The sequence below is a fragment of the Nipponia nippon genome, unplaced genomic scaffold (assembly GCF_047370975.1).
Source record: "Nipponia nippon isolate SJK-2023a ecotype South Korea unplaced genomic scaffold, ASM4737097v1 scaffold_6, whole genome shotgun sequence".
NCBI classification, from domain to species: domain Eukaryota; kingdom Metazoa; phylum Chordata; class Aves; order Pelecaniformes; family Threskiornithidae; genus Nipponia; species Nipponia nippon.
In genome coordinates, this window is record NW_028262380.1 from 4,029,234 (window position 1) to 4,056,420 (window position 27,187).

Genomic DNA, 27,187 nt, shown 5'->3' on the forward strand with positions numbered 1-27,187 from the left:
TGTTATACAGCATTTACTGTGGTATATTGCAAATTTCTACAACAGGGCTGCAACCCAATTGTCCATAGAGACTGCATGTTTAGCATGCTGAACAATGGGGTTTCATCAGAAATACTAGGAACAGAGTCTTTTTCATGTTGAAGTTTTTCAGCAAGATTTAGAAGCCCGAAGCTTGCAATTTGAGCTTGTGTCTACCTATATTTGTGAGCCAGTGATTCTGAAAGCACTCTCAACAAAGGACTCAGTTTCTAAATCTAGACTCTGAATTCGGTTTTACAGGATCCACAGAAATATGCAGTCTGCTGCAGAAACCTCCAGACATTCTTAGGGTAGATAATGTCTTGCCATTTTCGTGATGTGGCACTGCCTCCTCTAAATCCTTTTTCCCATCTCTCTAAGATAACACATGCTTTGCAAGGTTTCACCACTGCAATCTGGAGCAACCTAGCTGAAGTTGAAACAGGAGAGATCAATTATCCATGGCTGACGCCACCAGTTAGCATTGGCTCTCTGAAAGAGAACAAAATGAGAAAGAATGATCCAAACTGACGTTAAACCAGTTGAATATGAAGTCCCTAAGCTAAAAACCTACCTTGTAAATGTAAATTAGTATGACGGCTGACAAAGCAATTCAGATCTTACAGCTCAGACCAATATGAACATAGCTTTGGACAGCTACTTGCCATCTCAAGTCAGATACACCCCTGGCTTCTGTCAATCCCCTCATTGTCTCAGCTTCTCAGTGTAAGATATCCTTCAGCACTGAAAACTAAACCCCTGATTGGAAAATCAGTACAGGAAACGGTGTGCTTACAGAGTGGGTCTGTGGCTTCAGCTCTGTCTGAGCATATCCTTGCCTTCAGTGTCCTCTCACTTCCTAAATAGAGTCATCCAACTAATGTGACATTTGCTATCATTGCATTGTTTATTCTATTTGCAATTTCTATCCTTTTTTCTCTGTGTCATCTTTACTTAGATATCATCTCTTTGCAATAAGGATTGTGTCTACCACAGTGAGACTGTGGATCTATTTGGTCCTTAGGAACTACCATACTGAACATGGTTAGTATACCCCTGACCCTCAGGAAATCCATAAGCCAACCTCTGCTGAGATGTTTTCCCCCATATGCCCATGGAGGGAACTATAAAACTGGTGGTGGTGAGGAAATTAATCAATCTTATGCACTGTAGGAGGGTACTAATTTTTTTTCTCAGGACCTCTGAATAATGTATTTGGAAGGCATTAAGAAAATAAAACATTTTCTGGTTAAGAAGAAGCAGCACAATTTTGATCACTAGTTCCCAAGTTATGTCACTTTGAGGTGATACAACTGATGTTGGCCTGCTGTGTGCAGTACATATGTTAATAATGGCTCGGACTGCCAACTCTATCCATGATAGTTAGTAGGGACAGGACAACATCAGGTCAGGCAGCATTCACCTTCCTAAAAATCCTGCATGTAGCTCCTAGCAGGGAGGTTACAATGGAGAAAAAATTTAGACTGCCTATATTCATTACTCAAGGAGCAGCTGTTCCTTCTTCTATGTACCTCAAAAGTGAGAGGCTCAGTTGACAAGACCAGTTGCTTAGCTAATTCAGGAACAACTGAAATAAAGAAGCTGTAATTCTTTTTTTGCAGTTCACAAGGCAAATTGTCATGCAAACATCTCCTCCTTGACATGCTTGTTAGTAGCAGTTGTGAAAACATTCACAGTTTAATTAGAAGTACTAGTATGGATCAGTGCCTGAAAAAGAGATATGCAAAACCAAAAGAAATATTTGTCTCCATGAGCCTGGCAGCTGTGCTTCAAGGTGCAAATGAGAAGAAAAAAACATGTCTGACATTTTGAACATTTGAAATACCTCCATCTCCGGGTATCAGGATTCCATACTTCAAGAAGATATTTTCGTAACTACTTATGGCTTGGTATTACACGGGTAGGATAAAATCCATTAAAAAATTAATTTCTGCACTTAAGATCATGCTCTTTCTCTTCAGACAAAAGTAAATCAGCTGTCTAGAAAAACAGCTAAAAGACTTTATCTTCTTTCAGTGGTTGTAACATGAGTGTTAAAATCATCAGCCTATGCAAGACTGAGAGCTGCTTAAAATCACTACACTCACGCAATTAGCGAGCAACGTACTATGAGTTCCAAAATAGATTGCCTGGTTAATTCTTAGAATAAAAAATAAATAAACAAAACTAGAGAAAAGCTTGACATCGCATCTTCATCTGAAAACAGCAGAGCAAGGAGGACTGGAGATATAACTCCTCGAGTAAGGAACAATTTAAATATGTGAAATGAAACACCTTGTGTTCTTTTCAAAGTATTCAAGACTACATAAAATTAATTTTGCAGTTTCTTGATTATTTAAGGTATTAAGAAAGAATGATAGTGAAGAAAGCAATTTTATAATTTGCCAGGTCAGGCAGTAACACTTGCCATCTTCAGGGAATCAGATAAATTTTATTGCAGATATAGGGAAATAGCAGTATTTGGTGTTCTACTAGCACTTGGTCTGTGACTAAAAATCACAATGTTTTACAAGAAGAGTCTCAGTGTCTCACCCCTATTCTCACTCTTTCCAAACATCAGGTTCACTCAATACAGTCTTCAAAACAATGAGAGAAAATGATTAAAACAACGTGCCAGTCTTTGAACGAGGCAGGGTTTTTTTTATGAAGTCATGCTTTCACTCATTTTAATTGAGATGGACTCTGATCCATCTCAGAAATAGAAAATTTCTCCACCTAGATTTCAAAGTGGTTTTCATCAAGGCTTCTGAATTGCTTTAATACTAATTTCCAGGTCAAAATGTGGTGAAAAGGATCTTGAATTTTTATAAGTTTTTTCCCCACACTTTAACCTTTTTGTAAATCAAATTCCTTTGACCTTGTTCTTCTTAGATTATTTCCTTGTTAGACATATCCAGTTTTTACAGATCAAGAGCCCAGAAAATACAATGAAAAAGCATTATTGATCACAAACTTTCAGAGAGTACTCAGTTTAGGATTTAACAGATTTACTTTAACTAGTGTTATAGGATTATCACAAAAATATACATATGTGTGAATTTTTTCTTTAAAAAATAGCTTTTCTCATCACTGAGCAATACTCATTCCACGTTCTGCTTGTGTACCACAGGACACTTTGACTTTTGTAGTTTTTAAAATTTAAATATTTCTTGGAGCTTTACTTTTATTCACAATAACAGTTTTCTATAGCACCTATCTGTTTCATATGCTCTGTACGTGGATTTCCATGTATTTAAGGGCTGAAAAACGAACCTGTAGAAGCCAGTGAGATACTAACAGGCCTGAATTTTAACACCTGTCTTTCAGCAAAACATTTCAAACTGACATTTTCTCTCTTGCTGAAAAGAGTTCTGGAAGACAATGGACTGAAGCCTGGAGACTTTTGTTCTGAATCTGTTTCTGCTGAGTGCTTGTTTGAAGCCCATATTAATCTCCTTCAGCACTGAAAAATTTAACCAGAAATCTAATTTGAGGTCTTTTCAACTGAGGATTTTGAAATTAATATCACTTTTTTAAGGAAAATCTTTGGATGAGTCCATCATGTTATGTTCTATTGGTTTGCTGCTGCATCGCTGTTTGAATTAGCTTTTGATGTTGGAGGAACGTGCATCGCTTCTCCCTTTGGCTGATGGCCTCTGCGGCAGCCAGGGATATATAAGCCCCAAGACCACTTTGCACAAGATAGAAAAAATTTGGATGACCCAAATATAGATGTGTCTCTGTACAAAAAAAGGGCAGTCTAAAATTTACAGGGAGTCTGTCAGTTCAGAGGTCTTTGTGCTGTTCACCCATGAAAAATTCCATGTTGCTCAGCCACTTAAAATAGACAATTACCTTATTCTTTGCAAATCACGAAGTTTCAAAGCATCTGTGATGCAAGGGCTGTCCAGGAAAACTCGTTCCTTTGGCATCTTTGATCAGATTGTTTTAACCTTGTGTGATTTTAATATTTTTATACTGATACGAAAAATGATGGAATTATAATCTGCAGTGTAAATTCTGACACAAGCTAGTTTCAGTGAATGTTTTAAAACTTTTTTTCTGAGGTTTACAGAGCTACACTAATCCATGTATTGATACTCATGTGGCTGGTACTTTATACTTAGAAGTGTGGTGACCTCTGTGAAAGGTAGGTAAAAAAACACTTGATGATCAAAGATACTAATGCAGCTTTTACACTGAGCAGGGCCTAGATTTGGTCTTTAAGTGTCATGAAGTTCTACTTGGTTCACTCTGGTGTAATTAACAGCAATGACGACTCATCCTGTGAACTCTGTAAGTCCATGAACTCTGTTGCAATTTTGGCTTTCCTCCCAAGCGGGTAGGCTGAACTGTTGACAAATGTCACGTCATTCTGTTATAAGGACACTTAATCAGAGCTGGTTGCTCAAGAAGGAGAAAGATATGTTCAGAAAGTCCCTGAAAGAGAGATTTCAGGTTAAACTAGATTGTGGAATCAACTAATTGCATCACTGGAACTAGGCATCACTTTTTTTTTGTGAATCTTTAACGTACAGTATGTTTGTGAGTAGCAGCTGACCTGACCATCACAGTGTCTCCTATAAAGATGTTTTCAGGTTTATGACAAACAAAAGCATTAAATGTGGCAACTCCCATCAGTACCAGACCAGTCCAATCTAAGCTACCCCACCTGCAATGAAACCACCAGTGTTGAATTATTAGATTAGAGGCTTTAAAGCTTTTTTCTAGAGGTTATAAAGCACTCTGAAAAGAGTGCGTGGTGTTTTAGCTTCCTATCATCAGACTATTGCAGTGTTGTGTGCTGAGATTGAAACCCTGTGTTCATGGCTGTTTTCACAATTTTCTTTTTCTTCAGGTGGGAAGTGTTCAATTACTAAGAGCTTATGAGATAAACATACAGTTTGGAAAGGGGTTTTTGCTGGTCAATATATTGCAGAAATTGAGGCCAAAAAGCACTTCTTTCCCTTTACTGTCAACAAAGGGAGCCTGGAAGGACTGTCTGTCTCAAGTGTGAATACCTACTTGGGAGCAAGAGGAACCTCCTTTCTCCTTTCAAACATCCAGTGTTGGATTCAAAACATTTGGACTCATTAGTTGCTTATCCCAGTCAATCACTTATGCTTCCATCACAATGCTCAAAAGAAAAATGTTAAAAAAAAAAAAAAAAAAAAAGGAATAACAGTGTGGAAATGGAGGATGATCCAGTACCAGCATTCATTGGAGTATTACTCAGTGACACTACTGAGAAGGTGGCTATAGTCAGTCAGTCATGCTGTCACTGCTGACTATTTTCAACTCAACTCAACTCAACTCAACTCAACTCAACTCAAAAACTAAACAAAACCTCATTGACCGCAAAGAGTTTATGAATGACAGAAAGGACTGATTGGAGAACACAAGGGATGCAGCAAATTCTGGGTAACGTTGTTGACATCCCCAGGCACAGCCTGTCCCAGAGCCTTGCAATAAGGCAAGGTGCTGCCTGACTGTGCAGTCTGGGGTTTTCTTCCCTATGGGTGAGGCAGGAGTTGAGCTCTAACATCCGACTCCAGCTCTTTCATTAGTTGCTATTTAGAATATGTCGGTTTGGTATCTCCTCTGCTGCCTTATGAAAAGGCGAGCTATCCTCAGGTCAAGAGTTTTGTTATTTTTGTGTCTCTCTTACAACTGACTTGGAAGTGACATTGTGAAATAATTTCAATCTGTTTGTAAAAACATTTCTGGTGTTCAATCACATCTTTAAATCCATATTGTTTGTTGAGGTGAGTAACAGCTTCTTCCCTTCCTCACCCTCTCATCAGTTCTTAGACATGAAACTTGCATTTATGTTCTCTGCAGAGCTCCATTTTTCACTCATTTTATGTTTTTGGCTAACTTATTTGTCATGGCCCTGGAGAATCAGAACACACACAAGTAACCTGGGATTGAGTTCAAGTCCTCTTGGGTGCAGAATTTGGTCCTTCTTCATCATCAAGTTGGAGCTGATTGAAAAGGAGGACTTCCAAACTAGGGTTGGAAACCAAAACTGCAAGTGCTTGAAAAAGTGCCTACCTTGCAAAGTACCTTTGTAACCACGAAATGAAAGTGAACTGCAGTATTTAGAAAAGGGAGCCAGATGGAATCGCTCCCTATATTCATGTTATTCCCAGCACACACTGGAATTTCAGAAAGCTGACCTAGAAGTCCTCCTGTACCATTAACAAAGGCGCGATCTGCTCACTTACAAAAGAACTCAGCAAGAAACATGCCATTAACTTAAACAGATGAATGAACTAAGCTATCACCCGAGATGTCCAAACATTTGGAGATCTTTAAAATAACAAAGTATTTAAAGCACGTTACATTCTGTACTTCAGATCTTCAGAACAACACAATTTTATTTTATGCTGTACCCTGCAATCTGTCAAGCCAAAGGCAAGCTTTCTGACATACTGTTTGCACATTGCGACTTATTTTAGTGCTCTATACAGTTAAGAAATGAGAGCAGAAATCTAAAATATTCTTGCTTTCTTTCTCCTCCTGCTACAAAAATCTCAGAGTAAGTTGTCGAAAAGTGAAGATTGGGAGGTTTTCTTAATTTAAATAAGTCAGTTTTAAAATGTTCTTAATTAGGAGATGTGCATGTTTTGTCATCCATATCTAGTACAGCTTGGATAATAGTGGGCAGTTTTGACACAATCTGTACAGTTTTGCTATAATTAGAGACAGACACACAGAACATCCTTCAGAGTAGAAAATGACTAGTAAAATATATAACTCGCTGACAAGCTTTAAAGATCTCATGCTGTCATTTGTCAACATCTATTCTGTCTGTGGCATAAGTTCACTGTAATGTCCATACAAGCAACACATGCCTGACAATGACCCCCCAACACGTTGATTCATGACAGCATAGATCATGGCCAGGTCCACAGTCTTTTGTGGGTAAGGAAGCTGTTAAGAGCATAGATTTAGGCAGAATCACAAAGACAAATTGCTGATCCACTTGGATAAGTTCTTCTTTCTGGTTTAGTATCTAGACTGAATGAGATTGAGGATTGACCAGAATTTAAAATATTTTGAACAGGTTTTAAGAATTGTAGCAAATCTGTCAGTTTATTGCTCTGGTATTGAATTCATGACTCCAGTATGGAGTTCCTGTCTGCAGTGAAAAAGATATGTACCTTCTGTATGACTGTCCTTTTTTAAGAAAGGAGAGGAGCAGATGTCCTGTGCATAGAGCAACGTAGGACTGCTGAAAGTATACTGCAGTAACCTCCTCACTGGCTCTATCATCTGTACTGGTCTGTGAGGTACATCTTCACAGAGGAGACTGACCTATTCATGCCTGGTGGCCAGATTCATGATGGCTGCTGGTTTGGTGTCACACTGCAGATATATGTGTGTTTAGCAGTCCCTATCCCTTCTCTGTAGGGATCCAATGGCAGTGTCTTGGTGGCCCCTTCTGTGCCTGCCAATGCACTGTCCCACAGCTGGGTCAGTGGGTATTACCTGAACACCCACTTGCTGCTTTTTAGGAAAATCAGCAGGGCAGAGGGAAAATTTGCATTGGCAGCTGCAGCATCAAATTGCTACAAAAGGGTCACAGGTGTATTCAAAAAGTGTAGCTCTTGATTTCATCTTCCACTGCATGGAAGATGTGCACAGACCCTCTCCAGATCACCACCCCAGTTATTCTAAGAGCATCACATACTGCAGCACTCATCAGTTGTCTTAATTGTCTCTTCATTCAGGGAAACTTTTGGATGATCGTGAGGGCACATGGTAGCTGTGGAAATCTCCTGTTCGCTAAGTGGGAGATAGCAGAATTAAACTCTGCTCTTTTTCTGCATTTTGTGGTTAAGATCAGTCACTCTGTTGCTATCCTCATTTGAATGTATCTTGTTGAAACATTTTGTTCAAGACCATGGAGACACAAGACTAAAGTCATACTAATTGGATACAAGAAATTAAAAACTTACTTTTATGTAAGACACTGTCTCTGTTTTATTACATACCCAGTTACCAAGAGGTTTCATTGCAGGACTGTCAGACTTACCTAACCAGTGGTGTTGCAACTCTGACACTGTGTGCTGGAAAAATGCTCGTGAAATAGGAGGTCGTGTACCGCATCTATGCTTTGTCTTGAAGAAGTCTATTTGATTGCTTCTGCTCACGTTTTGGGGAAAATCAGGCCAACTAGAAGGTTGTTGTGAAGTGAGGAGATTCTTATTATTTTCATGGACTAGATGACCTTTAAAGGTCCCTTCCAACCCAAACTATTCTGTGATTCTATGAGTTGCACTTCTCAGTTTAAAGATAATTAAGACCTGAATATCTTCATTCATACCCTGCTTTGACTACTCTGTTCTCTTTTGTTCCCAGCATCCAGACCTTTTTCTTCTTGCTGCTGCCCTCAGCTTTAACTACATCAATTCTCTGCAGGGATTTATGAAACTCATTACAGAGTGATGAGTTACTCTGGCAAACCAACAAGGAAAGAGATGCATTTTCCACGTTCATATTTCCAAATCCCAAACCAGAGGCTTAAATTTGGAAGCTGGTCTCCTTTTTTTCTGTCTACTGAATACCCCTCTGGCAGGTGATTGATTTAGCCCTTCTAAGACCTAAGTCTCTGGAGATGCCTGACTTCCTTGTATAAGGAAACCTAATGTAAATAAATTCATGTACCTCTCAGTTCAGTATATAAATCTGGGCTGCAGTAGTAGACTCTGGCTCCTTTTGTTACAGACTTCTTCAGTAAAGAAACTTACTCTGGCTTGACAAAATAGAGTAACGTGGGAGAGTTACTCCAGCTCTCTGCCTGAAATGAGCACAAAAAAAGAGTTATATATCTATATGGACATCCCAGCAATCATCTAACTCCACTTTGTCAAGCCAGAGTAAGTTTGTGCTACATACAAAAATTCAAAATTGTTGCTTTTTTTCCAGCCTAACTTCATGGATTTATGGCCATAAGCATTCAAATTACTACAGTTTAATGGATCGCTTGTCCTCATCTGGGCCACAGCAAATGCTTGTGGCCACATCCTTAGCCCTGTTGCAAATGGGAAGGAACATACACTGGCTTAAACTACCCTCAGGCTCTGAAACAACAAAATCTAAGGTTACATGAGCACTCGCTGCAATAACTAATGTGCTGTCCAGAAGCAATGCGTGTTAATGATGTTCTTACTAATGCATTATGCATCATGACTAAAGTCAATCAATACCACTTTCTGTGACTTCTGCCCATTGAGACAGTGTGACTCATTGTCAGGTCTCTGGATGGGTCAGCAGTCTGACACTTCCACTGTAGAGAAATGCTGCTAATCTGAGTCTTCTTCATTGTGACGATCACCTGATTTTTATAAGGATGCTAATATTAATCTCTCTTTTTTCACCACAGAAATTACAAAAGCAGGTTCAAAAATCTTTCACCTCCTGTAAACAAATAAACAAATAAATCAATAAGCCCTTTTATCTGAAGGTTGAAGGTTGAAGGTTAAAGGTTAATGAGGTAAGAAATAAGAACCAGCCTGAGAAGTAGGCAGCAGAGAAAAAGCTGGTAAGTTGTAGCTGACCATATGTCCTTCCTTAAGTGAGTGCAAAGAATACACATAAAAAAGACAGATTATTAGTCTCTTTTCAGTTGGAAAAAGAATACAGTGGAAAATTGGTAAAGCAGAACTAGAGAGTATTAAGCAGTGCTGTTGCCCTTCTGGTTTTTTTTCTGCATTTCAGGCCAAGTGCCTCATGCAGTCATGAAACTCCTTTGGAAATCATAGAATCATAGAATCGTTTAGGTTGGAAAAAACCTTTAAGATCATCAAGTCCAACCATTAACCTAACACTGCCAAGCCCACCACTAAACCCTGTCCTGAAGCACCACATCTACATATCTTTTAAATACCTCCAGGGATGGGGACTCAACCACTTCCCTGGGCATCCTGTCTCAGTGCCTGACAGCCCTTTCAGTGAAGAAATTTTTCCTAATATCCAATCTAAACCTCCCCTGGCGCAACCTGAGGCCTTTTCCTCTAGTCCTATTGCTTGTTACTTGGGAGAAGAGACCGACCCCATCAAGTCCAGTAAAGCCATGTCAGGATCATCAAAGTAGCATTCAGTATCCAGCTGTGTGTAAAGACGACAAATACCAGTACACTTCTAGAACTATGAAGCTTAAATGAGAAGAGCATATGCTGGGATTTAAGAGGTGGTAGCTCTTCATAAAAACATCCATTAACCAACCCATTGGCACTTCCTTTCTTCCTCCAGTCACTTCCAGACACACTCCCTTCACTTTTCAGGCTTAATTTAGTGCCTTTTCAGTGGTTTCAGAGAATAGAGCTAAGCCTAGTCTTGTGAGAAAACATTATTAGCCAGGAAATTTTCTTTGTTCTTGTGGCTTTCTGGGATTTTATGCTGTAGCAATCATAAGCAATTTTTCCTCAGATGGATGTCTGACTTAGGAAGGTCTCTGGTGTACCACTAATTATACAGAACAGTTTCTGAAAGGAAGGAGGTATTAACAGGTTATGCTCTGTATTGTTATTTAGGTGTCTACAGAGAAAATACACATTCAGAATCCCTTATCTTTGAGAAAATTACTTTTGTCAGACATAAAGTAATTCCTTAAAGAACATGCTCAATGAGGAAAGCTTGAAAGAACTGAAGCATTTTATTCTAAGTAAGAGAAGATTGAAAAAGAATATCTGTAGTAGCCAAATACAGAAGAAGGTATGTATCTAAGGGGGAAAGGGGAGGATGGGAAGATATTTGGAGCCTGAGATTAAAAGATGGGGAAGAGGAAGGCTGGAAAAGTAAGAAAATTTGCACTTTTCCCAGTACGCTGCCCTATCATGGAGACTGTCTGCATGGATCAGGTGGACCTTGCTCAAAGACATGCAGCGACAGTTCAGCTTTAAAAAAAAAAGGCAAAAAGTAAAAAGCTCCATTCTTTCCATTGAATATATTTTCCATCATCCTGAGTACAGATACAACTTAAGAAATGGCACTGTAGTCCTCCCCAGAGTGCATCAGTAGCATGTGTCCATCAGAGAGGTATCTCTGTGTATCTTTGGCAAACTTTAATGCACTGTTACATTTCAGTAACCAGAGGTTTTCCTTTAACATGGTACTATTGTACCACTAATGTGGTATTGCCTCCTTTCTGATCTTTCCCATGCAGCCTTCAGGAAAGTCCCAAGAGCATTCAGTAGCTTAAACAGATGTGTCCTGGCTGCATATCTGCTCATCCATAAGCCAGAAGGCTTTGTGATCTTCAGCTCTTACACTCTTCTTGCTGAAGCAGTCACAGGGCAAAGAGAAGAGTCTCTGGGGCTGTGAAATAGTCCCTTTCCCTCACATCAAAGTGCCTGATGTGGAGCAGGTCAACCAGATAGCATGAATGATTACACATTGCACTTCAGGGTCTGCATCTCTATAGACAGGTCTCTGCTACCAGAGCAGCAAACTCTGAACTACAACCTATAGCTGTATTATATTGCAAAAGATGTCCATAGTTAAGGTGAATGGCTTGGGGGCACAGAGCTGATGTCCCCACGTATGTGAACAGGATACCCATGTTCTTCTTTTAGTAAAACCATGCAGCCTTTCATGGGCTGCATGTCTGAAGCAGGAGCTGAAGGCAGATTTTCTAGTTCATGGATAATTTTTGCTTTTAAAACTTTGCACAGGATAAAACTCAGGAGTACTTGAAATTCGCCAGGGAATTTTCTTGGAAATAATGGAGCCTCTGCTCTGAGGCTGCACCTAAAATTATCCAGCTGGTTTGCCTTCAATCTGTTGTCCAGTCTCCTACCTTCCAGCCCCAGCCCAGCTTCATTTGAAACTCTGATACCAGTGTAAGATCATATTAAAATGCTACTATTTTCTTCAGTGCTGAGGGATGACTTTTACCCTCACTAGGAAAAATGTACCTTTGCTTCAGGCTTGTCTTTCCTCGGTGCCACATCTTGCCAGCTGAACTCACTTGGGAAGGGGAAGGTCCCCATTTCTGTGACAGTCAATCTGGCATGCTGGACCAGGAGATTTAAATGCTGTAAATATCCAGTTCCCAGGCCTAAAGTCATCTACCAAATCCAAATTCATTCAAATATAAAGTTCCTCAACTAAAAAAAAAGGAAAAAAGAAAAGGAAAAAAGGAGACTGTAATGATGTTCAATTGAAACTAAGAAGTTTCAGGTGTGATACTCCAGAATCAACAAACCTGAGTTGTTTGCATGTATATCAGAAAATTTGCCAGATTTCCTCTGGCCCTTAAGAACGGTTCCTCTTGGCATGTGCCAAGCTCAGTGCTGAGTGGGACATACTTTTGCTAGTGATATTGAAGATATTGAAGAGAGTTTCCATGTTGATATGGGACTCTGCAAATCTATCTGTTTATCTCGATCTGCCAGCTCCAAGGGCTGGCACTTTGAAAATGCTGACATTGGAAGCATCTTTTTCACAGGGCTGCCAGCTTAGGGACCTCATTCAAGTGCAGAAAACATTCACATGTCCCCTCATCTGCCCCAGGCTGGGTCATCATTAAACCCTGCCTTGGGCTTGATGTCAGCCTTGCTGGAGATGTGGGCATCAAGCCCTAATGCCAACTAGAGCAACGCTTTTGGTTATGAACTAATAGACTAATACAATTGATAAAATGCAAAGCTGAAAGGGGGTTGGCGTTTTTAAAAATTATATCCAGAAGGCAAAGCTACAAAGGAGACAGAACTAATGCAATTTTTAAAGCTGGATGCTACAGAGGAGAAAGTGAAAAATAAGTGGATTTGTGTGCTTTGACCTTGGCTAGAAGGGATTTGGGTGTTTTCAACATAGCAAGGTCAAAAAGTTCCCACGAGCTGTGCCCAGTGAGGACATGTCCTCCAGGACCATCTTCCTGTCCTCCAGGACAGCAGTGGATAAAAAGAAATATTTTGTGATATGAAGAGTAAATCTTGGTGTTTGTTTTCTTAAGCAATTTTACGAACTTTTTAAAAGAATGTTTTAGCTCTTGTCTCCCATGACAACACTGAGCACTTGGAAGATATTGGAGACTGAGCATAATGATAATAAAATAGTTTTGACCTTGGCTTTAAAATTTGCTAAGATGACCGAGAAGCACATGGATCAATCAAAAATCATACATAGATAAGATGCAAAGCCTGTAGTTTGTTAACGTTTTGAGAATCCAAGACCAAACAACATTGCCAGTAATAACAAATAGCCAGCTTCACAGCTGTGGGTCAGCTGCTTTTTTCAGTACACCTTGATTTAAAAAAAAAAAACAAAACAAACACAAAGATATGCAAGCTCAGAGTCCCTGAATAATTCTTCTGCAGATATCCAGAATTTTCTGATGTCAAAAGGGCTTGAGAAGCCTTCACTTGTGATACTCAGGGCAAGGCATCATAGATGAGAGGGAACTGGAGGCAGGGTAAGGACCTGCTTTGTCAGAGGGAAATTCCTGGGTTTTTTTCCAGAGCTTTTTACTTTTTTTAGAGCTATTGTAATTCACATTTGGCAGGTCTGCACCCCAATCACTGCTTGCAAGAAGAGTAAGTAGAAAGCACATGGGACCTTTGTTTCTCACTATAAAAAAAACAATGCACAGAGGCAGACAAGTATGTGCCACCATTGTAGTGACAACGACAAAACAATGTCTTTTTCTGAGCTGATTTTATAAATTGGTATAAAGCTTTCAAAACAAAGCTTTGTAAGGGCTCCTGGAATACAAACATAAATGGTTTATAACCTCTCTAGTCCTGCAAAAGTGATTTTTGCTATTTAAAATATTACTATGCTTAATGTTGCATATTTTCAGATCACTCATCATGAGTTGCTTTAAATGGATGCTGAATATAGTCCCTTTCTGTTACACAGAGGACAATGTATTCCATTTATTAACTTTTCATTCAGACTCTGATAAGGATATTTATATAGCATTCAAAAGGGTGCTTGATGCTACTTATAGCCCTCAAGAGACCTAGCCCAGGCCCTGAAGAGGTCTGTTTTTAATGGGATTCTAAAGGTGACATTAACAACAGGTTTGGGGCAATGAAGCACAAAGATGACAAAGTGCTTGGTTAAAATATGCTTTCTAGACGTTTGATTAATGTGTTTTGGCTCTGTGTGCCCTCCTGCAGGAGAAACTCTTCCTATCACGCTCCCATGGCTGGAGGGGAGCTGCTACAGTGAGCAGGTGATGACAACCGTCCTGCCACACAGCATTTTGGGAAAACTTCTCTGACTCTGTCCTGTGCACTTCCATCACTCTCTGCTGTCTGTTCTACTGCCATGCTGGTACTACAAACAGACATGCACCAGCACCTCAGGCTATTCAAGGTCCTTCTCAAAGGGTAGTTGGCACAAGGCTTTTCTTGGAGGCCAGGTGTGCTCAACTTCATACTGAATTATTGCATGATTTTGGGTTGGAGTGACCTCTGAAGCTCTCTAGTCCAACCTGCTCAAAGCAGGGTGAACTTCAAATTTACAGTTGGTAGCTCAGGGCCTTATCCAGTTGCATTTTGAGTATCTTCAAGGATGGAGGCTCTCCCAGTACCTATTGTAGTGTTTGACTACTGTCATGGTGATGTCAAAACCTCCCTATGCAACGTACACTCTCAGCTTTTAACTCTTCCAAGTAGGCAATGGCACTTGCTTGAACATTTTCCTTCACTGTGAGCAACCCCGACAAATATCAACACAGTTGTAAAGCAAAAAAAAACCCAACCACTTTGGGAAGAAACAGTGGCATAGAAGAGGTAAGTCAAGGGCTGAATTCTTTGCATAACCGTGCTCCATGAAATCATAGTCAGAAGGTCTGAATAATTCTGTGGTCTTTGGGAAATGTGCCCTCCTCCTTAATCTGACTTAGATACATTGTGCCAAGTAAGCCGACATTTATGCTCATTTTAGCTACAATAGATAAAAAGAAAAAAAAATTATTTTCTTTTTTTATAGGCAGTTAACTTATTTTGAAGACTGATTTTGTCTTCCTTGAATCTTACCTTTCTAGACTAAGCAGTCTCTAATCTTTTCCACCTCTGAATTGCTGTATTTTGGAACAAAGTCACCAATCACATAGAAGTTCACTTTTGGGGTTATTGAAGAAATCCCAATTGACTTTGCATTGGAAATCAACATAGTCAGAACAACTTTCTGGTTAATAAAAGAATATGAAGAGCCCTTGAGAGAAAATGTTCATTTTATGAGAAAAGTGAGAATCTGGTATTGAAGCATACTCAAGAAAAAAGACCAATATCTCTTTTTTTTTTTTTTTTATATTCTCTATCTGTTGCATCAGACTAGTCATTGAAAATGAAGGAGATGACAAGAAATTAATACTATCTCTGAACATTTAGTTCTATCTATAGAAAGAAGAAACACACTTTTTGGACTAAACATTTTTTGGTTGTCTGAAGAACTATGAGAATGTCTTCTACCTTATTTATGAAGATAAATTTCAAGGACAAGTTTTATGATGACTTTTGGTTTTATGGCAGAATTTTTAAAGTGAACTCTGGCTGAGCTAGTATATTTATTATGAGTTCTCCTGCAGTTCTGTAGTGTCCTGGTTTTGGCTGGGATAGAGTTAATTTTCTTCCTAGTAGCTGGTATAGTGCTGTGTTTTGGTTTTAGTATCAGAATAATGTTGATAACACACTGGTGTTTTAGTTGTTGCTAAGCAGTGCTTACACTAGTCAAGGACTTTTCAGCTTCTCATGCTCTGCTGGAGAGAAGCTGGGAGGGAGCATAGCCAGGGCAGCTGAACCAACTGGCCAAAGGGCTATTCCATACCATATGCAGTCATGCTCAGTATATATACTGGGAGGAGTTGGCCAGGGGGGCGGCGACCGCTGCTCAGGGGCTGGCTGGGCATTGGTTGGTGAGGGGTGAGCAATTGCATTGTGCATCACTTATTTTGTATATTCTTCTATTATTATTATTAATTATTATTATTATTTTCCCTTCCTTTTCTGTCCTATTAAACTGTCTTTATCTCAACGCACGAATTTTACTTTTTTTTTTTTCTGATTCTCTCCCCCATCCCACTGGGGGCGGGGGTGAAGTGAACGAATGGCTGTGTGGTGTTTAGCTGCCTGCCGGGTTAAACCACAACATTCAGCTACCTTCTTAGTTAGCAGATTTGTCTGAAGTCACTGTAGGGAATATCTATTACAAAAGTACCATGCAACTTTAAAAATATTTATCATGGCAACAGCTCTTGAAGACAGAAGAGCGTTGTTTTCCTCTATTGGTTTCAAGAGAGTAATAAGACTGGTGCTTATTAACTTGTCAGATGCTTTACAGGAAGATAGTGATTGAGAAGTGAATTAAATGCAGGATTCCCATGTCCTGGGTTAACATGCTAATGGCAAGAACATTTTCGGCTGTGTATCAGAGAGGAGATGTCTCTGCCTTCCAGTGTGTCCGTGCATGCTAAGGATGATTAAGACTTAAAGCCTACCGCTTTGGGACACGAAGCTATTATTCAGAAATGACAGGAAATCAAAGTATCTTTCTTCTTGTGTTCATTAAAGAACTGATGGCATATTTTGATTGTTTTTTACAGGAGTACTCTTTCCTGCAACCTGGAAATTCAAATTTGGGTCTCGGTGCATTTCATCTACCAACATATACACCCAGCATATATTTAAGTAGCATATACATATTCATCTCCACATCCTATCTGTATCTTCTGTTGTGACGTGTGTTTCGCTTCCATGGTAGCTATGCATCACCTTTTTTTCAGTTAAATAACAGTGAAATTCTCATTAGTCTATAGGTTTTATGTTTTTTAAAATGTCAAAAAAGCAAGATGATGCTAGTAATTGATCTGAGGTGGTGCAAGGCTATACCCTCTAATACTGTTTAATGGATTTAAAGCTGTACCAAGGTCTCTAGTGACTATGGATAGAACTAAATCCAAAATTTCCTTTGGAGTTAATTGTCACTTACTCAGATATTTTTCTTCACAGAGAGGAATATTGTTTGAAAATTAATTACAAATACACTAAATATGTTAGCTGTATAACTATTGCAGCTAGTCTGACATAAATGTTTTAAATAAGGGAACACATCTAATGGTTTTTGCTCATGAGTTAACCCTCCTAGGCATTAAATACCAAATCCATAGCCTAGAAGGAGGTATTTTATGTAAAAAATCATCTGCATTGTGGACATGCATAAATTAAAGGAACAATGACACATGCTTTTAGCAACCCACTCACAGTTTAGTAACATATGTTCCAGTTGGGCAAGGGAAGAGTCTTGGAGGGAAACCAAAGTCCATGGAGATATTGGCTCTACTCCCTGTTTCGTGCCAAAATCCCAACAAGAAGAACTGAAAGAGCACCAGAATCGTTGCCTAAGACTTTCTGTGATGTCTCAGAGATTAGGCAAAATGACAAGGATACTGCTATCACATGGAAACACTAATTCACTACTAGGTTGAAATGTTTAGGCACCATAGAAGTGCCCACAGGGATGGACTTTGTTTTTCTTGCAGTATTAGAGAATTGCCAAAACCAACTGAAATTCAACAGGAATAGCTATTTAGTATGAGTTCTATTGGGTAAATAATACACATAGCTGCAAAACCTAATAATGATGTTACTGATGTTGATCTAACTATAAGCTAATGTTGATCTGATGATCTTTAGTATAATCTGTAACAAGTATTTCATGCAAATCAAACTTGTGTTCCCTGATTTTGGTCTTTATGACTAAGTATCCATGCAGCTCTCTATATGCACAGGAAAGAGATGCAGAAGCAGACCTGAAAATAACAAGAGGATTGAAAAGCGTTCTAGAAAAGTCAATAATGCTCACAGCCACAAGAGCTGTGGGAAAGGGAAGAAACCCAGTCAAACAATAGTCTTTGTAAAATAGCACATGAAGACAGTATCCTCCTACTCTTACTTTCCAAAGAACACCATTGTAGGTGCAAATTTGGAACTGGAAAAAGTCAAGGGAAGGACTCCATGGTCATCTAATTCTGGCATCCATTATGTGTCTGTGTTTTGAAATTAGAGAATCACGTCTTGCTTTTCTTTTTGCAGGAGCTCTATCTCATTTCTGGCCTTGGTTGGACAGCACTCCCTAAAAGAAACTATTCATTATTTATCTTCCCGCCACCACAGGTGATGCTCCTGCCTTATGTACAACACATGGTTCAAAACCATCAACTTTCTCCTGGATTTTACTGAGAGTCTCATTGATACAGTGCTCTGCCTTCCGAATATGAATGTATTTAATTTTCGCAATGCCTACCTGAGGTGAACACAGACTCCCTTATTACTGGGCTTGTTTTGCAGATGAGAAACTGAAACACAGGAAGATGAAGGTCAAATGTATCTACTAACTTGGCATCCTCATTTTAGGACTTGTAATATAAAGGAGGTCAGAATAAATGTCATGGTCTCCCTTGGCCTTGAACTTTATGAAAAGGCTGGTTATTAAATCGTACCTGGATATCTCTTTGTATAGAGAATGGATTTCAGGCAGATGCAAAATCGCTTTTGAGTTAGCAGGATGCAAGCCAGCTCCACACCAGACTGTGTAGCAATGTACTTAGGCTATACTAATTCAAGTACAGAAGCTATGTACATTTGGGATTAAGGCCTGCTCAAGTCCAGCTAGTCTGAAAGAAAGCAAGTTTGCATCTGCCTACCATGCACCATGATTTTTAGCTTCCTATCCACCCAGTCACTTTAGAATGAGATGCTTTTCTTTTCTTAAAAGACTTACCTATAATGTCCTGTGGGAATGGGGAAAGCCAGGGCTGCTGCTGAAAAGGAGTAGGTGGGGGATGACTGCAGGATCTGAGCAAAGAAAAAGGGTGCAAAGGGTAGATCACAGCAATCCCTGTGATTTATTCCTTAATCCCAGCCTGATGCATGCTGTGAACACAGATGCTAGTAAGTCTCTAGGAAGCTATGTTCTTTGTCTGCTTTGGTGCACGCTGACCTACGTTGTTCCCTGCCCTGCCTCCAGCTGCAGACAATGAAACCAAGCCAAAAAAATCAGAGAAACACAAATATGTCCGCCCAATTTTGTACCAAGGGAAATTTAAATCCTGCTCAGCTCACCCAGGAGACACAAAATTCTGAAACATGAATATTCATTATAATCATTATCTTAATGCGCAGCAGAAAGTACCCTGAGCATTTTGAGGGTAATGAAGGCATATTTTGTTCCATCTTTAGTCCAAAGAACTTAGCTTATAGCTAACTTTAATTTAAAAATATGGATTGAAGTAATTATTCAGTCTTTGATTCAATGATATTGATTGGGCACTGTTAGGTTTAAACTGTGTGCTGGAAGGGTCACAAGCACAATGTAAAACAATTATTTCCAATGACCTTTTCTCCTAATTCAATCTCAGCTTGAAGATTCCAAATGAATGGGGTGAATGATTTAAGTGGGTAGCTAATTTCCTAAAAGATTTGCATGCTGATGCCACAGTCAGCTTTCCTGGCTCTGACTCCAAATTCTCAGCCTTGTGATGCTGCCGTGTGCCTATTCAGAAGCCTGCTAGTGTCAGACGCCTTGTCCCTCCTTAAAGGAAATTAATTCTCCTCTTAACCTCTCCACCAATTGAACTACTGGACTAAACACCTTTATCTTCTCAGTGTAGGGCATGTTTTCCTCACCTTGAATCATTTGCATTACTTTCCTGAATGTTAAAATATCAATGCCTGACTGGATGCAGCAATCCAACCATGGCAATGTGTTCCTCAAAGGTAATAGCACCTCTCTGGTATTAATCAGTATTCTTTGTTACCAACAGAGATTTCTCTCTGTGCTTTCTTCCGTAAAACATATGCCTCCACCTTAATCACAAGGAAGACCTAAAAAAAGAAATGTGTGGGTAGCACAGGTTGTTTATCTGCTTTTTGCTAACAGACTGACCTGTTAATTATCTGCTCTTATTCAGGCTAGTCTGTGAAGAACAATGGGTTTCCCCGTTGTCTTCCAGTGTAAAATGAGGTTGTCTTCAATATCTGCTGCATTATCTTGCTATCTGCTCCTGAATTATACCTTACTGAGTAGAAATGCTGGCAGACTTAAAGTGCAATGTGGATTGCACTGAGGAGAGGCAGGAGTGGGCACTGAGATGAAGGCAGAGGGACTCACTGCTGGGACTCATGTGCAGAAAGGTAAAGACGGGGCTCAGCAACTGTGGGGATTCTCCAGTTGCTGGGCAGCTGAAGGAAGGAAGCAGGAAGGATTGGATTCCTCTACTGAGGTCTCTGGGGTGAAGGAAGAGGATTTTATGAAGCTGGATCTGAAGAGAGTGCTAGTCTGTAGGTGTACTAGCTTTGTCATGCCTGCCCTGATGTGGTTTTGTCCACTTGAACATCCAGCTGGCTCATTCCAGACTTAAGCCCAACAGTAAATCAGCACAGAAACACTGCAAAGGATTAGAGAGCTCAGCCTCACATCTGTGAATTCAAACCCTTACCTGACAGTGAAGGTGCAACTTCATCTATATTAATGTAGTAATGGGCATCTCTACCTATGCTAGCTTTCACATTGCTTATTGGAGATCTAGTGCCACAGCAGGTAGAGCAACAAGCAGCTTGCTCCAAGCTATAAAAATTCAACATAAATCTGCGTAAATGCCTTGAGAGCTCAGTGAAAGAAAGCAGCAATCTCCATGGCTCAAATGATGGTGGTGTCCTAGTTCTCTCAATCCATGCTATACTTGAGCCACTGTAGGATTAGGTATGCTCCTAAGGTAATATTAAAACCATTGAGAAGTGAGATGGGAATTTTGTAAGGCCTCCAAGAGAGGTCTTATGAAGATCCACCAGTGATGTATCTTTCTTAAGTGCTTCAGGTCTTGCCAACTTACTGGAACAGAGCTAAGAGGTTTGAAGGACATTCTGGAGCCCAGGTTCCTCCTTTACAAGGAAAGGAGGAACTCTGCTTCTAAGTCTGGATCATTTTTTTCCACCAACAAAACGCGTAGATAATTTGTTTGTACAAATCTCATACAGCCATGCAAGTTTCCCCATTTAATAGCAGAGTTTGTTGAAAAAAAAGATATTTTCTAGTTTTAGAAACCTTAACTTCAGGATCAGTGAAGAAACAACTAAACATGGTGTTTTAAGAGTAAATCTGCAATGTTATATTTGTGTGTCTGTTCTTACAATTAATAAAAAAGTATAATGAGACTTATTATACTTATAATATATTTTTATTTTATTGTTATTATATATTATTATTTTGACTCATTATACTTATTATGTATTGTTAATATATATTGTTATTTAACACCTTATTCTTTGTGCTGACTAAAACACTTAAAAGATTACTATTTATAACATAAATAGCCTAGAGTGAATAATTTTTAAGTTTCTTTTCAGTCTGTCCCCAACATTTGCCTTTGCCTACTCTACTGGTATGTTTTACCTCTTTCTTTATTTTTTTCAGAGAAATCAGGGCAGATTGCTAGCAATTAAACAGCTGGTCCTCTCCATGACATTTTCCAAGCCCATGTCAAGTTTCCTTGCTGCTAACCAGGGAAATTATGGATGCAAGGCCAGTGAAAGGATGAATTTCAGAGGAGTTCACTCTGAGAAGAAAGCTGTGTATCCACAATTACCTCCATAGTTATAGATTTCTGTGTATCCAGAAATGGATATCTTAATATGCATCCTTGCTTCTTTCAAAAATGATCAGATTTTATATGAACCAGAGACATCATGGCCAAGTTTCTTTTTAGCAGTCCCCAAACAAAGGATAGTGATCTCTTCAGCCAGGTCTCCTGTGCTTATACCAACAGAAAGACCTCTCTCCACTGATTGCTTGTAGGACTTCAACTTTTTGTGCAAGTGGAGAAAATCACATTAATGTCTGGAGTCTTTTGAAGCATGACTGAAGGGACAGCGTTAAGCAAAGCTCTGACTGAACTCCTGCTTGTGGCATGAATTTGTCATCTTACATCTCCAGTGCATGCCCTAACCACTGTCTGATGAGATTTTCTAGATTTCTGAGGTTTGCTCTTGAACCTCTTGATTCTTTTGAGGTTCCTTCTTCCTGATACCCACTAGAAAGAAAGGCAGACTACTAGCCAGCCAAGCAGTCTCAAACATCATTTTTCTTAAGGAGAATCTCTACAGTCCTAGATATCAACAGTCCAAGGTATCAGTCTAAGACATCCTTCTCCTTGTATCCACCCTGACCCTTAATAGGAATGTCAATAGTTGTGAAAGTTTCCAGAGGAACTTTTTTACTTTTTTCCCCCTGTAATGTTATTGGAACAGTATTGGTGTTTAGCCCACAGAATTTGCAAAGAATGCTGACAGTTGACTCTTGTCCTTGTGCTCACATTTAGAGATGACTTCTTAACCATAGTTGGGAGCAATGGTTAAGCTTCCCATCAGTAAAATCGAAAGAGGGAGTTTTGCTTCAGGGATAATCGCCATGTACTGATTCATGGCAATGGGTGCCTCTGCTAATAGAAACCTTCTCCAAAAAGGATCTGCAACCTAACGTTTCCAAGACTGGCCCAGTTAAAGGTTTTGTTTATGCTTGACACTCCCAACTTTGTTTCCCTCTGCAGAAACACTCCAAACTTGTTAATTCCTTTCAGATACATAGAAGAAAGAACAAACCCTATGATTATTTTCCAAGGTAAGGCTTAACTTACCTACTAAATACGAAGCATTTACAATCTCCATACTTCTTGCAAGCACTAGGTGAACTGTAAATGTTTCTTTAAATGGGTCTGTTTCTTTAGTCTTGCTGTTTCTCCACCCTTAGGATGAGTCACTCTTAATGATAAGTATAAATGCAACTGAGATCTTGAAACTGACGTTTCTTTGTCTGCAGTTCCCCAATTTGTGTACTTAATTGTAGCAATTATTTGAGCAAATCAAGAGAATGGGTCTGAAAATGGGTACAGTAGAGATGTTGGCTGGAAAGAAAGGTTTTTATTTTTCATTTGAAGGTGTTGATGACAAGAGATATCGAACTCCCTCAACTTTACTTAACCCCATTGAGAATCAATGTAACTTGGCACTTTGCTGCAGCGCTCCCACCCAGGCAGGCAGCATTGATTCGTGTTCATTTGCACTTTGATATTTGTGGGAGGTCAGAGAATAGTAAAAGTGGAAGGACTTGGGGTTGATTTCTCCTTTGAACTCCAGTGAATTTTTCACTCCAGATAAATTTGCCAATTACCACTTGGATATCTCGTAATGTTTTCTCTCCAATCAAGGCAATCAGTGGACAGAACAGACAGAACTAAGTTTGAACAGAGCATTTATCTTGATAACATTCAGTGTGCCAACATTCAAGTTATAAAAAAATGTCTTTCCAATTACCCTAATCTCTTTTAATTTGTTTCAGCAAAGTGAGGAGAGTTGATGTTTATAATACTACAGATGGCCAGGTGCAATAGTACGTTTTTTATTCTTGAATATCTGTATACATTTAGTGACTCTTGAACATTGGAATTGAGGATGTATGACCTGTTATGGCATCATGTAGATCAGTATATAACATTTTGTCTGTACTAATTTGCCTTATATTCTGTTGCCCATCAAATTATTTTATTAATTTATTTTAAATTGTCCTCACGTCGCTTAATATTCACATAACAGAGCTCTTAATCTTACATCAGTAGCATGCTTTTTCCAAATGCTGTTTCTATGGGTAATAACTAGATGAAATTAGTTTCGTCTTTTCCCTTTTATCTCCGTGAAGCTTATGTATCCTGTCTTTCCTATTTGGAATGATAGATCCCAGCACTGTAGAGCAGACTGCAATCTTGGTTTCATCACCCCTCAACCGCATATGCTGGGTCTCTTACCAAAGTTGTGACTCCTGCTGTGGATAGCTCTGATACGGGGCAATTAATCTGTGATCTCAGAATATTGTAAAAGAGCTAGCAATAACTTTCCCTGGACCATAACTCCTTCAGGAGTTAAGAAACTTAGAAGATCTAGGATCTGTTCCCACACAAATATTTTGCATTACTTAAGCAGTAAATATCTATTAAGTTAATAATTATTAATAATTAGCACTAACAATATCAGCAACAATATAAATGGTCGTTAATAATACAATATTAATGCATAACTTCAAAGTAAAAGAAATAATAGTAATTGGAGTAGTAAATATTTATTGATTTAGTAGTACAAAGAGATAAGATAGGTGAATGTAGCTGTAGTAACTTACCTTCCTGATCTGTGGGGTGTGATTCATCTCATCAAACTCTTCTTGTCTGTAACGTGTATATATGTATCTGAGCTTAGATTGTCATTACACAGTGGAGAGAAATGGACACTTCCAGGGCACAATTCATTTCCTCTGAAGGTAGGATTTACCAGTATAAGATTAAGTCTATCCCAGTCGTTAGAAAGAAAGTCTAGATCTAAGGCTCAAATCCTGACATTTTCAGTTAGGATAAATGAAGCCTATCACAGTCTCCTGGAAGACACAAACCAAATAATTTTCATATTGTCTGTCTGTACAATAATTCTGCAAAATACTTTCCATGTGGAAACTTTTCCAAGCATTTCAATATATGATCTTTTCACTGATTGATGTTAGTGGTAAACTACATGAACATGCTCAGAATTGCTCAATGCAAATCATCTCCTAAACTGTTTTCACAAAATCATTTTGTCTATTCATTGCCAGAGAAGCTGTGCATTAAGCTTGACAAGTGCAGGGTTTAACTCACTATTGTCAAGCAATACCTCTCCAAAATGTTGCAAATACGTGAAATCAGTCTCATTGATCACTGTGTTTTCAAAGCATCCAGTATTGTGGGTCTTTGATTCTGAAGAGAGGGTGGGTGGGTGTGTGTGCGCATGTGCACCCATGCTTGGAAGAGGAGGGTATTTGGCTGTACATTAATGAAACCTTTAACCCCTCTTGGGAGATTCTTATCAGTCAAATGCTCCCTAAGTTCATCTGAAATGACCAACTAGCCCATACTGAGGTCTTACTAGTCCATGTGTATTCATACTATGGGTTTCTGGAAATTACTGCAAATTTAGAGACTAGTAAATGGGAAACGAAATCAGACCACCCCTGTATAATTATTTGAATTACCCTATATGCCAGTGTTAGTTCTCATGAGCTGAATATGCATACTGAGAAAAATTTGGCCTCTAAGGGTAGGAAAAAGGAGGTATAGCACTGTCTCTCCATACATCTATCCTTATTGCTGTGGTTTGCCATAATAACCTCACTTTCCATGACTAAGAAGTTTAAAAGTTCCAAGAAGTTAAAAAATTTCATGAAGCATAAAGTGATGTAGGCTCATTTCCAACAGGGAGTCACCACAGGGGACATGGTAATGCAACGTATAAACAGATGTCCTGCAAGTAACGGACATAAATGCAATACAAACCTCTGCACATCACGTGTGAAGATGAAACTGCAACCCAATTTCTCAATTCCATAAACACACGCTTCCATCATGAGCTAAAGAAAATCTTCCTTTATTTCTAGTTTAATCTTTTTGATGGCTTGAAGGTAGAAGACCTCATCTATTGCACAGATTTTCTGCTGTCACACATCAACATTCTTGTGTGCTATCAGCTTGGTCTACAATAAAATTTTAACTCCAGAGCAGTGACTGCAGCAACCTTGAATATATTTTTTTATTGTTATACCTTTATCAGCTGGAAATCGTATGGCTTTCTGTTGTTTGTTTTTTGAGCTCTGTCAAAAATAAAGAGAAGATCTCATTCTTTAAAAAAGGAAAAATAAATCACTGCTACATCTGTTGCGCTTCATCTTGAGAAACTCTGACAAACAAAATCTATGCTGAATTAATGTCTCTGAGGTAGGCAGCCCAGCAAAGGAGAAGTCTAATTGTTATAGAAAAGGGTAAGGATCTTAAATCTTGCAGGCTTTGGTCATAAAATTTGCACAATGAAAATATGTATCAGAGGGCAAAGGATTAAGATGAGAACATACTGGAAATAGTTTGGCATTGACCTGGTGGCACCCTCCATTATGTCTTCACACTTGTGCCTCAGAGTACTGTAGGAAGAAGAGTGACCGAGGTTGAACAGACAGCTGCTGAGAGCTGTCTAGGTATTACAATGAGACCTGGCAGTTCATTAAGTATTCTTATTTTCTATCCCTCATGTAAATCCACAGCAGATCCACATTGTTAAATACTGCTGAAGATGTAGCCTTACAAACATTTAAGATTTATTGTCAAGGTTCTTAAAATGCCATAAGCCTTGATAGAATCAATGTGTTGGATTTTTTTCTTGAATAGAATGTAAGTAGGATAACCCTTTCTTACTTGTTAAAAGAAAAAAAAAAAAAAAAAAGAATAAAGTAACGGGGTAGAGGTAGCGTGTGCCTCAAGGAACGGGGACCCTCAGTCCTGCCCCAGGAATCCCAGCTCCTGGCAGGCTCCTGAAACCTATCTATTTGCTGGGTAAGAAACTGATCATAGTGGATTGGAAAGTTCTTAAAATAGATCATATATATAGGATTGTCTTTGTCTATTTACACTCTGTACATCTTTCCTGCTCTTCAGCTGAATCCGTGGTATTTATATATCTGTACTACAGAGCTGGAGTTTCTCCCTCCATTTATTTCATCTTCCATATACTTAAGTGTGGTTTTGAAACTTCTTATTTTGGCTCCTGACTTTGTAAAAATAAGACATTTCTTGTCTTCTCTCTTGTGAAGGCTGATTGATTGATATCAGAAGGGTCATATTTATTACTTCATTACTATTTTCCATAAATCTTACAGGTGATATTAATGTAATAATGTTAAATGGGTAATGAATTGACTGACTTGAAAAATAATAATTCTGAGATCATAACCAAAAATAGCTATGTTTTTAGAGCAATCTCATAACAATCATGTTTTCCTTTTATCATGATGCATAATCCCATTATATTAAACAAATAACCAAAAAAATCATAAAAATAGAAGGTACAAGACATAATTATTTACTCAGTTTGGCCTGAAGGAATAGAACTCTGTTTCAGCCAAACAAGATAACATCAAATTTTTATTCCTTGCATTTTGTTGCTTATGACTCATCTCTGGCCAATCCAATTATCATTCTAAATACTGCAACTGTTTTCAAAACTTATTTCACATCCTTTTAGACAACTTCCCCTGTATTATTTACCAAAAACAAACAAGTAGTAAATTAAAGCAAGATGCATTACCAATGAAT